This window comes from Procambarus clarkii, unplaced genomic scaffold (assembly GCF_040958095.1).
Source record: "Procambarus clarkii isolate CNS0578487 unplaced genomic scaffold, FALCON_Pclarkii_2.0 HiC_scaffold_652, whole genome shotgun sequence".
In the NCBI taxonomy this organism is placed as follows: domain Eukaryota; kingdom Metazoa; phylum Arthropoda; class Malacostraca; order Decapoda; family Cambaridae; genus Procambarus; species Procambarus clarkii.
This window is the reverse complement of record NW_027189685.1, coordinates 77,501-90,000: the sequence shown is the minus strand read 5'-3', so window position 1 is coordinate 90,000 and position 12,500 is coordinate 77,501. Positions and strand designations below refer to the sequence as shown.

Sequence of the window (12,500 nt, the reverse complement as noted above, 5' to 3'; positions counted from 1 at the left end):
GGGGGGAAGGATCCTTGGCAGTGCATAAGAATGAAAAGCGACGGCGTTTTGTTTGTAAGAGGACAGGTTGTACTACAAATGACTTGATTTATTGATATCACGTGTACAGTGTATGTATGACACCTAAATTATTGTATTTATTTATTTATTATATGTATAGATGAAGGTTAATTCATATGACTGATGCTAGGAATGTCTGAAATCTCCTTAGAAGGATATTTTGGCCCTGAGAAGGGCCGAGTTTGGTGTATACTAGGGTGGTCGTTTTAGCTTATGCACGCTCTCCACGGATACGGCGAGCAAGCTGAATGTCCTTTGGCATGATGGTGACACGCTTGGCGTGGATGGCACAGAGGTTAGTGTCCTCGAAGAGACCGACCAGGTAAGCCTCGGATGCCTCCTGTAAAGCCATGACGGCAGACGACTGGAAGCGAAGATCGGTCTTGAAGTCCTGGGCAATCTCGCGCACCAGACGCTGGAAGGGAAGTTTCCTGATGAGCAACTCTGTGCTCTTCTGGTAACGACGGATCTCACGCAGGGCGACCGTTCCGGGCCTGTAACGGTGAGGCTTCTTCACGCCCCCTGTGGCAGGAGCAGACTTGCGTGCTGCCTTGGTGGCCAGCTGCTTACGAGGAGCCTTGCCTCCCGTGGACTTGCGAGCAGTCTGCTTGGTGCGAGCCATGGTGAACAACTGTGGTTTGTGATGGCCGGCGCCGAAAAATTTTTGCTTATATACGCCGTCTCGAGGCGCTTGCTCGAGCGCCATTGGCTGCTCGACTCGCCTACGTCACCCCGTTGCCCCTCCCCTCCTTCCTCTGGCTGCAGCCAACAGGCAGCTCACCTCAAACACTATTATCGCTGATTTTGCTCTATTTTTTGGATTTGTGCAAAAGTCATTTCACAGAGACGTGAAACAGACGAGTAGGCAACTGCAGTTTTGAAAGCGTTGTGAGAAAGCCGTGTTTCTGCTCGAGTACAAGCATAAAGTAAGGACAGGCAGGAGTTAGGAGTTGCCATGCTACAAGTACGTCCGCTTGACGGGATATAGTCTGGGGAAATCGTGCCGAAATTTTATTATTCACACAACTTCAACACCATGACTGGACGCGGCAAGGGAGGCAAGGGACTCGGAAAGGGTGGCGCCAAGCGTCATCGTAAGGTGCTACGTGACAACATCCAGGGCATCACCAAGCCCGCTATTCGTCGCTTAGCTCGTCGTGGCGGCGTGAAGCGTATTTCGGGTCTCATCTACGAAGAGACCCGTGGCGTCCTGAAGGTGTTCCTCGAGAACGTCATCCGTGATGCTGTAACCTACACGGAACACGCCAAGAGGAAGACCGTCACTGCCATGGACGTGGTGTACGCTCTGAAGCGCCAGGGTCGTACCCTCTACGGATTCGGCGGATAAGAGCTTGGCTAATCCATCGATTCCACCCACCACCACCTCAAAACGGGACCTAATTAGGTCCCTATACTTTTTTACTGAAGGGCTTAATAGACGATAACATAAATTGTTTTGATATCAGCTAGCACATTGGGTCTTATGAAATCTATTTTTTATCCTCGCATGCTTAAAGGGACTCTGATTGGGGAGGGAGGGGTGGGGGGGGGAAGGTTTGTTCCGTTATATACTAGCAGAGCAGGATCATTGGTGGTGGGGGGGGGGGGGGTGAGGGAGAGAGAGAGAGAGAGAGAGAGAGAGAGAGAGAGAGATCTTTCCCAACTCTTCCTTTTTACATGAGTGAGCTACCCGTTTTATTCATTTTATCCTTCTCAGAGCTGTTTTGATAGTATCCAAATGATGGTAAATGAAAAGGGAGGACACGAATATCTACCCAGAATTCAGGACTGGCAATCGATATGCATGTTTGAGTGCGAATCTTTTTCTCTCTCAACTTAGGTATACGTTTATGTCGTACCTAAAAGCGAGAACCACACTATTGGGACAAGTATGCAAGGCCCAATTTTCCTAACAAGAACAGTTAATTTTGTTATTTTCGAACATTTCTTTCCAAATTGGTTTATCCAATTAACAGTATTATATTAAGATCATGAATTGCTGGGTTAGGTTAGGTTAGGTTAGGTTAGCTTAGCTTAGGTTAGGTTAGGTTAGCTTAGCTTGGGTTAGCATAGGTTAGGTTAGGTTTGATTACATTTCTATGTTAGATTTAACTCAAATTCAAAACAATTGCAGTCATTCGGCTTGTTAGTCAACTTGCCTCTAATAGGGGCAATTTGTCTAACAAGACTATTTAGTTTTGTGTGCATATATATATATATATATATATATATATATATATATATATATATATATATATATATATATATATATATATATATATATATATATATATATATATTATAGCTTCAAGACTCCGAACCAATATAGAAGCATCAAGAGGAAGTGCTTGTGTTATGGGCCAATAGGCCTTCTGCAGTTACTTCCATTCTTATGTTTTTATTCCCATTGGTTCGTGTTTTATCTTGTGTAAATGTCAATCACCTCACCCAAAACTTTGGTACCATATCACCTCACCCATGTATGTGTGTATATATATATATATATATATATATATATATATATATATATATATATATATATATATATATATATATATATATATATATATATATATATATATAATATACAGAGTAAATCTACCCCAAAAGTAATGATTTATTTGTCTACAAAACTAAACTCTTTTTGGAATCATATGAGGCCCCTCCACTGAGGGGGGAGGCCTGGATGTTTATTGTCATGTGTATTCATGCTGCTTGCATGTCGTCGTTTATTTTGCCTTTGTTGTTTTCTTGACAGCTTTCTTTGCCTTGGGTGGTTTGGGAGATTTTGAAGCTCTCTTTATTTTGGGCTTTTTGTTCCCAACAACAAGCTGCTGCTGCTGCTGCTTCTTTTTCAAGGCTGTAGGTGGTTTGTTGCTTGTGGCGGCTTTCTTGGGAGTTACCACGGCCTTCTTTGCTGCTGTAGATGGTTTCTTGGTTGTGGTGGCTTTCTTGGGAGTTAGAACGGCCCTCTTCTCTGCTACGGCCAGCTTGAATGATCCACTAGCTCCACTTCCCTTGGTCTGAACAAGAATGCCGTCAGCCACTGCTTTCTTGAGAAATCTTCGGATGTAAATGGCGATCTTGGCAGCCTCGACTTTGTTGTTGGCAACAACGTACTTCTTGATTGCTTGTAGAGACGAGCCCTTACGGTCTTTGAGTGCTGCGACCGCGGCTAGAACCATTTGACTAGTTTTCGGGTGAGCAACCTGGACGCGAGGTTTCCTGGTGGTGGCCACCACAGCAGCAGCAGCAGCAGCCGCAGCCTTCTTGGTAGGCTTTGCTTCTACCATGATGATGATGAGATAACCAAGGTGATGAGAGACGCTCAGACAGTCACGGGGGAATGATGCTGCCGCCGCTTGAGCCGAACCTATTTATGTGCCGGCACGGTACAGAAGCTGCAACCTGGCAACTCGTCCACCAATCACGACGGTTGGTTTTACGGCTCCGAAACCTGGATCCCATATCTTCTCTAAAATAGAAGCATTTGTTCATGTTCTTTGTAAAAGTATCATAAAGCAGGACAGATGAGACAAATATCATAAAAACTGAAGAGCAGATGAGCACACACATGTATGTATTACAAAAGAAAATCCACAAATTCATTAGAAATTGGCAGGGTAGGCTGAGGAAGTAGGTAGATGTAAAATGTCTGTAAATGGCGAAAGAACATAAACCCAAGACTGAATAAACGATGTTAAATATCCATGCCAAGGAGACAAAAATATGTTAGGATACAATTACCATTAAGACACCACAAGAAGGTCCGTATCCTGCCGTGATGACTAAAAAGAGTTGGTTATTAGCCACAATGTGTAGGCAGTCTCATGCCAACGGCCATACCACGTTGAGAACACCGCTTCTCGTCCGATCAGCGAAGTTAAGCAACGTTGGGTTTGGTTAGTACTTGGATGGGTGACCGCCTGGGAACACCAAATGCTGTTGGCAATAATGTTTTTTGTTTTGTTTTGTTTTGTTTCGTTTGTTTTTGTTTGAATGGCTGGCTGGCTGGCTCCACGGGAAATTCACGGAGTTGTGTGGAATAAGGCCTGGTAAAATGAATTAATATGTATGTCATGTTTAAAACAAACTCGCTTAATATAGTGTGTGAGGCTTTATACAAAAACAAACAACCAAAACAAAACATGTTGTATATATATATATATATATATATATATATATATATATATATATATATATATATATATATATATATATATATATATATATAGCTTAATCCGGGTTTGAACTCGCAACTCCAAGAATACGCATCACTTATATACACTTTACCACTGGACCACTGCAGGACACTTGATGCTGAGGTATCAATTTAATGACGTAAATGCCATTTCCACAAATAAATGATAATTTAAAAGTATTTGTATGTACAAATCTTTTCTGTTTAAAAGGCTACAATATCAGTTACTGATATAATTTGTGTTAATGTTTCTATACCCACAGGAAGGCATGTTTTTGCTTATATGTAAGGGGTACGGAGAAGGAATCCACAGACCATCATTCCCCTTCCCCCCCCCCCCCCCCCCCCCTCCCACCTACTACCACCACCACCACCACCACCACCACCACCACCACCACCACCACCACCACTACTCACCACCAATCACCACCACCACCAATCACCACCAATCACCACCACCACACCTAACCGAAAACCCCCTAACACATCAACCCTCCCCCCAATCATCAGGCGAAATAATAACCCTCAAATGCCTGCCTGCCTGCCTGCCTGCCTGCCAGCCAGCCAATACTAACGGTCTTCTCAGAAAGAAAATCTCTTTGTATCTGTATTACTTGATGAAATGTATGATTCTAATAATGAAAATAAATTGTTATGTCGGTTGTATGAGCATAATGACCAATATGCACATGATATGAATGAATTAAATAGTGTAGTTTTAAGTAATTAGGTTGTAGACACATTAAGCGGATATGATATTTGACGCGTCCAGAACTGGTGATTTTTGGTTTAGTTTTAAATGCACCACCACCACCACCATTGCTTCCCCAGAGCCTAATTAAGGACCGGTAAAAGGAGTCAATATGTATGTCATCTATAAAACCAAAGAATGAATAAAAACACACACACACACACCTACATAATAGTACTAGGAAGATTGAATGGCATAAAAAAAAAAAAAGTACTCCCATTGGGTCGTTTGAACTCGCGACTTCCAAAACACCAGCCACACACCTTACCACCCAGCCACCATAGAGTTGGTATAATTGTGCAACTTTAGTTATAAAACTAAAGTTCTTATTGTCTCAAATCTTATTGTCTGTTCTATGAAAAGGCATGATGTAAATTATGTATTTTTTGAATGATTGAATTGTAGGCACATTAAGCGGATTCGATATTTGATATATCCAGAAAAGGTGATTTCTGTTCAGTTTTAAAATGCATCACCGTTAACGCTAAAGGACTGGTAAAACGACTCGATGTTTGTCATTTTTAAAATAAACACTAAAACTAGGCCCTTAACATATATAATGTTTGAATATAAATTGAATGCATATAAATACAAAGTGGGAGTGGCTGGCTGGCTGGCTGCCTGCCTGCCTGCCTGGCTGGCTGGCTGGCTGGCTGGCTGGCTGGCTGGCTGGCTGGCTGGCTGGCTGGCTGGCTGGCTGGCTGGCTGACTGGCTGGCTGCCTGCCTGCCTGCCTGCCTGCCTGCCTGCCTGCCTGCCTGCCTGCCTGCCTGCCTGCCTGGCTGGCTGGCTGGCTGGCTGGCTGGCTGGCTGGCTGCCCGCCCGCCCGCCCGCCCGCCCGCCTGCTTGCCTTGCCTTGCCTTGCCTTGCCTTGCCTTGCCTGTCCTGTCCTGTTATTGCCTTGCCTTGCCTTGCCTTGCCTTGCCTTGCCTTGCCTTGCCTTGCCTTGCCTTGCCCTGCCCTGCCTTGGCTGCAGCTGGCTGGCTGGCCGTAAATCAACTCTTAACAACACCACACCACACCACACCATCACTCATCACCCATCACCCACCACCGGCCCCAGTCTCCCAGCCTCTCTTATATACCCGAGCAGGCCCTTTAAATTATTTGAATTGTTGCACTTCGGCCAATGGCACGATCGCTGCTGCTCAAACATATTCTGGTTCACAAGTATTATAATATATTATATTATATTATATTATATATATATATATATATATATATATATATATATATATATATATATATATATATATATATATATATATATATATATATATATATATATATATATTTATTCATGAAACACATTAAAACCTTGATCATTTATTCATTCATTACGTCTAGTGAAGAATTGCTTTTGTTCATTTGTATGATTAAAAATTGATAGAATATGAATTCCTCGCTTAAAGTAAAATATAAAATATATATTGGATTTATATGATTGGTTAATATTCCAAGTGATGCTGAATATCCCCTATAATTTTGTTTTGTTTGTTTGTTTGTTATGTACACATTCCAAATGAAATCAATATAAATGTTATTATTAATGTTTGAAAGTTGATTGTCTACTTGAATCTCTCTATTAAAGTGTGTGTGGCTCCGGATGGAGCCTGGTTATGGTATTTGTCGTGGTGGGTGGCAGAAGTGCTTACTTCTTCTCTGTCTTCTTTGGCAAAAGAACTGCCTGAATGTTTGGAAGAACACCTCCCTGTGCAATGGTTACGCCAGACAGAAGTTTGTTGAGTTCTTCGTCGTTGCGGATGGCCAACTGCAAGTGACGTGGGATGATACGGGTCTTCTTGTTGTCACGTGCGGCGTTACCGGCGAGCTCCAGAACTTCGGCAGCGAGGTATTCCATGACGGCTGCCAGGTAGACAGGAGCGCCAGCACCGACGCGTTCGGCGTAGTTGCCTTTACGCAGCAGACGGTGAATTCTGCCCACGGGGAACTGAAGTCCGGCCCTGCTGGAGCGAGACTTTGACTTGCCCTTCACTTTGCCTCCCTTGCCGCGTCCTGACATTGCTGCTGCTGTTGTGGGTTTGTGGTGTTTTATGCCGGCCCGCAGATCGAGCTTCGTGTTATATACCCCGCTCAGGATCAAGGGAGTCCGCCACTGACCAATCAGCGCGCTCCGCCACGCGACCCGCTCTGAGCTGAGTCGCGAGCGGGATATAAAAGGAAAGCTCGACTCGCGCAAAAGTTCATTATTGTATCGCAACGCCAGCCAGCACGAGCATCATCATGCCACCCAAGGCATCTGGAAAGGCTGCCAAGAAGGCCGGAAAGGCCCAGAAGGCCATTGCCAAGGGCGATAAGAAAAAGAAGCGCAGGAGGAAGGAGAGCTACAGCATCTACATCTACAAAGTGCTGAAGCAGGTCCACCCCGACACTGGTATCTCTTCCAAAGCCATGTCGATCATGAACTCGTTCGTGAACGACATCTTCGAGCGCATCGCCGCCGAGGCTTCTCGCCTGGCCCACTACAACAAGCGTTCCACCATTACCAGTCGGGAGATCCAGACGGCTGTAAGGCTCCTGTTGCCCGGAGAACTGGCCAAGCACGCCGTCTCTGAGGGCACTAAGGCCGTCACCAAGTACACCTCCTCCAAGTAAACGGCTTACTTACTGCCCTGTGGTGGTGGCTTGGCCTCAAACCAACAAACTCGGCTCCATTGGAGCCACACTTTAATTTCTAAAGAGATTGTGAGTGTTAGACACCAATACTATTATAACAAAAACCTCTGTCACTGAAAGCAAATAGCTATAAAATGAGAATATTTATGAAACTGTCTGTGTGTGTTTCTCTCTCTCAGTCTCTGTCTGTCTGTCTGTCTGTCTGTCTCTGTCTCTGTCTCTGTCTCTGCATGTCTCTCTCTCTCTCTCTCTCTCTCTCTCTCTCTCTCTCTCTCTCTCTCTCTCTCTCTCTCTCTCTCTCTCTCTCTCTCTCTCTCTCTCTCTCTCTCTCTCTCTCTCTCTCTCTCTCTCTCAACACACATATAAACACTCGGTATCTTTTTTCTAGAGATTAGAGATTCATTGTTATGTTCCACATTAGGATTACTATGCAGGCCACCCTCTTAAGGTTTGAAAATGTCAAGAAAACGGTTAATTTAAAATGTCATCTCCTAACTTAACAGATTAAGCCAGAGGACCAAAAACAGAATAAAACAGGACAGGACAGTATGTCACTTATACAAGCTGCTTTTATTTCTAGTACAGTATGACAATTTTTTTTTTTTTTTTGGAGGGGGGGGGGGGGGGGGAAGGATCCTTGGCAGTGCATAAGAATGAAAAGCGACGGCGTTTTGTTTGTAAGAGGACAGGTTGTACTACAAATGACTTGATTTATTGATATCACGTGTACAGTGTATGTATGACACCTAAATTATTGTATTTATTTATTTATTATATGTATAGATGAAGGTTAATTCATATGACTGATGCTAGGAATGTCTGAAATCTCCTTAGAAGGATATTTTGGCCCTGAGAAGGGCCGAGTTTGGTGTATACTAGGGTGGTCGTTTTAGCTTATGCACGCTCTCCACGGATACGGCGAGCAAGCTGAATGTCCTTTGGCATGATGGTGACACGCTTGGCGTGGATGGCACAGAGGTTAGTGTCCTCGAAGAGACCGACCAGGTAAGCCTCGGATGCCTCCTGTAAAGCCATGACGGCAGACGACTGGAAGCGAAGATCGGTCTTGAAGTCCTGGGCAATCTCGCGCACCAGACGCTGGAAGGGAAGTTTCCTGATGAGCAACTCTGTGCTCTTCTGGTAACGACGGATCTCACGCAGGGCGACCGTTCCGGGCCTGTAACGGTGAGGCTTCTTCACGCCCCCTGTGGCAGGAGCAGACTTGCGTGCTGCCTTGGTGGCCAGCTGCTTACGAGGAGCCTTGCCTCCCGTGGACTTGCGAGCAGTCTGCTTGGTGCGAGCCATGGTGAACAACTGTGGTTTGTGATGGCCGGCGCCGAAAAATTTTTGCTTATATACGCCGTCTCGAGGCGCTTGCTCGAGCGCCATTGGCTGCTCGACTCGCCTACGTCACCCCGTTGCCCCTCCCCTCCTTCCTCTGGCTGCAGCCAACAGGCAGCTCACCTCAAACACTATTATCGCTGATTTTGCTCTATTTTTTGGATTTGTGCAAAAGTCATTTCACAGAGACGTGAAACAGACGAGTAGGCAACTGCAGTTTTGAAAGCGTTGTGAGAAAGCCGTGTTTCTGCTCGAGTACAAGCATAAAGTAAGGACAGGCAGGAGTTAGGAGTTGCCATGCTACAAGTACGTCCGCTTGACGGGATATAGTCTGGGGAAATCGTGCCGAAATTTTATTATTCACACAACTTCAACACCATGACTGGACGCGGCAAGGGAGGCAAGGGACTCGGAAAGGGTGGCGCCAAGCGTCATCGTAAGGTGCTACGTGACAACATCCAGGGCATCACCAAGCCCGCTATTCGTCGCTTAGCTCGTCGTGGCGGCGTGAAGCGTATTTCGGGTCTCATCTACGAAGAGACCCGTGGCGTCCTGAAGGTGTTCCTCGAGAACGTCATCCGTGATGCTGTAACCTACACGGAACACGCCAAGAGGAAGACCGTCACTGCCATGGACGTGGTGTACGCTCTGAAGCGCCAGGGTCGTACCCTCTACGGATTCGGCGGATAAGAGCTTGGCTAATCCATCGATTCCACCCACCACCACCTCAAAACGGGACCTAATTAGGTCCCTATACTTTTTTACTGAAGGGCTTAATAGACGATAACATAAATTGTTTTGATATCAGCTAGCACATTGGGTCTTATGAAATCTATTTTTTATCCTCGCATGCTTAAAGGGACTCTGATTGGGGAGGGAGGGGTGGGGGGGGGAAGGTTTGTTCCGTTATATACTAGCAGAGCAGGATCATTGGTGGTGGGGGGGGGGGGGGGTGAGGGAGAGAGAGAGAGAGAGAGAGAGAGAGAGAGAGATCTTTCCCAACTCTTCCTTTTTACATGAGTGAGCTACCCGTTTTATTCATTTTATCCTTCTCAGAGCTGTTTTGATAGTATCCAAATGATGGTAAATGAAAAGGGAGGACACGAATATCTACCCAGAATTCAGGACTGGCAATCGATATGCATGTTTGAGTGCGAATCTTTTTCTCTCTCAACTTAGGTATACGTTTATGTCGTACCTAAAAGCGAGAACCACACTATTGGGACAAGTATGCAAGGCCCAATTTTCCTAACAAGAACAGTTAATTTTGTTATTTTCGAACATTTCTTTCCAAATTGGTTTATCCAATTAACAGTATTATATTAAGATCATGAATTGCTGGGTTAGGTTAGGTTAGGTTAGGTTAGCTTAGCTTAGGTTAGGTTAGGTTAGCTTAGCTTGGGTTAGCATAGGTTAGGTTAGGTTTGATTACATTTCTATGTTAGATTTAACTCAAATTCAAAACAATTGCAGTCATTCGGCTTGTTAGTCAACTTGCCTCTAATAGGGGCAATTTGTCTAACAAGACTATTTAGTTTTGTGTGCATATATATATATATATATATATATATATATATATATATATATATATATATATATATATATATATATATATATATATATATATATATATATATATATATTATAGCTTCAAGACTCCGAACCAATATAGAAGCATCAAGAGGAAGTGCTTGTGTTATGGGCCAATAGGCCTTCTGCAGTTACTTCCATTCTTATGTTTTTATTCCCATTGGTTCGTGTTTTATCTTGTGTAAATGTCAATCACCTCACCCAAAACTTTGGTACCATATCACCTCACCCATGTATGTGTGTATATATATATATATATATATATATATATATATATATATATATATATATATATATATATATATATATATATATATATATATATATATATATATATATAATATACAGAGTAAATCTACCCCAAAAGTAATGATTTATTTGTCTACAAAACTAAACTCTTTTTGGAATCATATGAGGCCCCTCCACTGAGGGGGGAGGCCTGGATGTTTATTGTCATGTGTATTCATGCTGCTTGCATGTCGTCGTTTATTTTGCCTTTGTTGTTTTCTTGACAGCTTTCTTTGCCTTGGGTGGTTTGGGAGATTTTGAAGCTCTCTTTATTTTGGGCTTTTTGTTCCCAACAACAAGCTGCTGCTGCTGCTGCTTCTTTTTCAAGGCTGTAGGTGGTTTGTTGCTTGTGGCGGCTTTCTTGGGAGTTACCACGGCCTTCTTTGCTGCTGTAGATGGTTTCTTGGTTGTGGTGGCTTTCTTGGGAGTTAGAACGGCCCTCTTCTCTGCTACGGCCAGCTTGAATGATCCACTAGCTCCACTTCCCTTGGTCTGAACAAGAATGCCGTCAGCCACTGCTTTCTTGAGAAATCTTCGGATGTAAATGGCGATCTTGGCAGCCTCGACTTTGTTGTTGGCAACAACGTACTTCTTGATTGCTTGTAGAGACGAGCCCTTACGGTCTTTGAGTGCTGCGACCGCGGCTAGAACCATTTGACTAGTTTTCGGGTGAGCAACCTGGACGCGAGGTTTCCTGGTGGTGGCCACCACAGCAGCAGCAGCAGCAGCCGCAGCCTTCTTGGTAGGCTTTGCTTCTACCATGATGATGATGAGATAACCAAGGTGATGAGAGACGCTCAGACAGTCACGGGGGAATGATGCTGCCGCCGCTTGAGCCGAACCTATTTATGTGCCGGCACGGTACAGAAGCTGCAACCTGGCAACTCGTCCACCAATCACGACGGTTGGTTTTACGGCTCCGAAACCTGGATCCCATATCTTCTCTAAAATAGAAGCATTTGTTCATGTTCTTTGTAAAAGTATCATAAAGCAGGACAGATGAGACAAATATCATAAAAACTGAAGAGCAGATGAGCACACACATGTATGTATTACAAAAGAAAATCCACAAATTCATTAGAAATTGGCAGGGTAGGCTGAGGAAGTAGGTAGATGTAAAATGTCTGTAAATGGCGAAAGAACATAAACCCAAGACTGAATAAACGATGTTAAATATCCATGCCAAGGAGACAAAAATATGTTAGGATACAATTACCATTAAGACACCACAAGAAGGTCCGTATCCTGCCGTGATGACTAAAAAGAGTTGGTTATTAGCCACAATGTGTAGGCAGTCTCATGCCAACGGCCATACCACGTTGAGAACACCGCTTCTCGTCCGATCAGCGAAGTTAAGCAACGTTGGGTTTGGTTAGTACTTGGATGGGTGACCGCCTGGGAACACCAAATGCTGTTGGCAATAATGTTTTTTGTTTTGTTTTGTTTTGTTTCGTTTGTTTTTGTTTGAATGGCTGGCTGGCTGGCTCCACGGGAAATTCACGGAGTTGTGTGGAATAAGGCCTGGTAAAATGAATTAATATGTATGTCATGTTTAAAACAAACTCGCTTAATATAGTGTGTGAGGCTTTATACAAAAACAAACAACCAAAACAAAACATGTTGTATATATATA

General features: G+C 43.9%; 2 non-coding genes across 2 annotated transcripts; both read left to right on the top strand.

Annotated features, from left to right (window-relative positions):
- Positions 1–3,892: 3,892 nt before the first annotated feature.
- On the top strand, positions 3,893–4,011 carry LOC138361718 (5S ribosomal RNA). Its single transcript, XR_011227133.1, has one exon. It is a non-coding gene; the product is annotated as a 5S ribosomal RNA (ribosomal RNA).
- An 8,157-nt stretch (positions 4,012–12,168) lies between these two features.
- On the top strand, positions 12,169–12,287 carry LOC138361717 (5S ribosomal RNA). Its single transcript, XR_011227132.1, has one exon. It is a non-coding gene; the product is annotated as a 5S ribosomal RNA (ribosomal RNA).
- Positions 12,288–12,500: the final 213 nt, after the last annotated feature.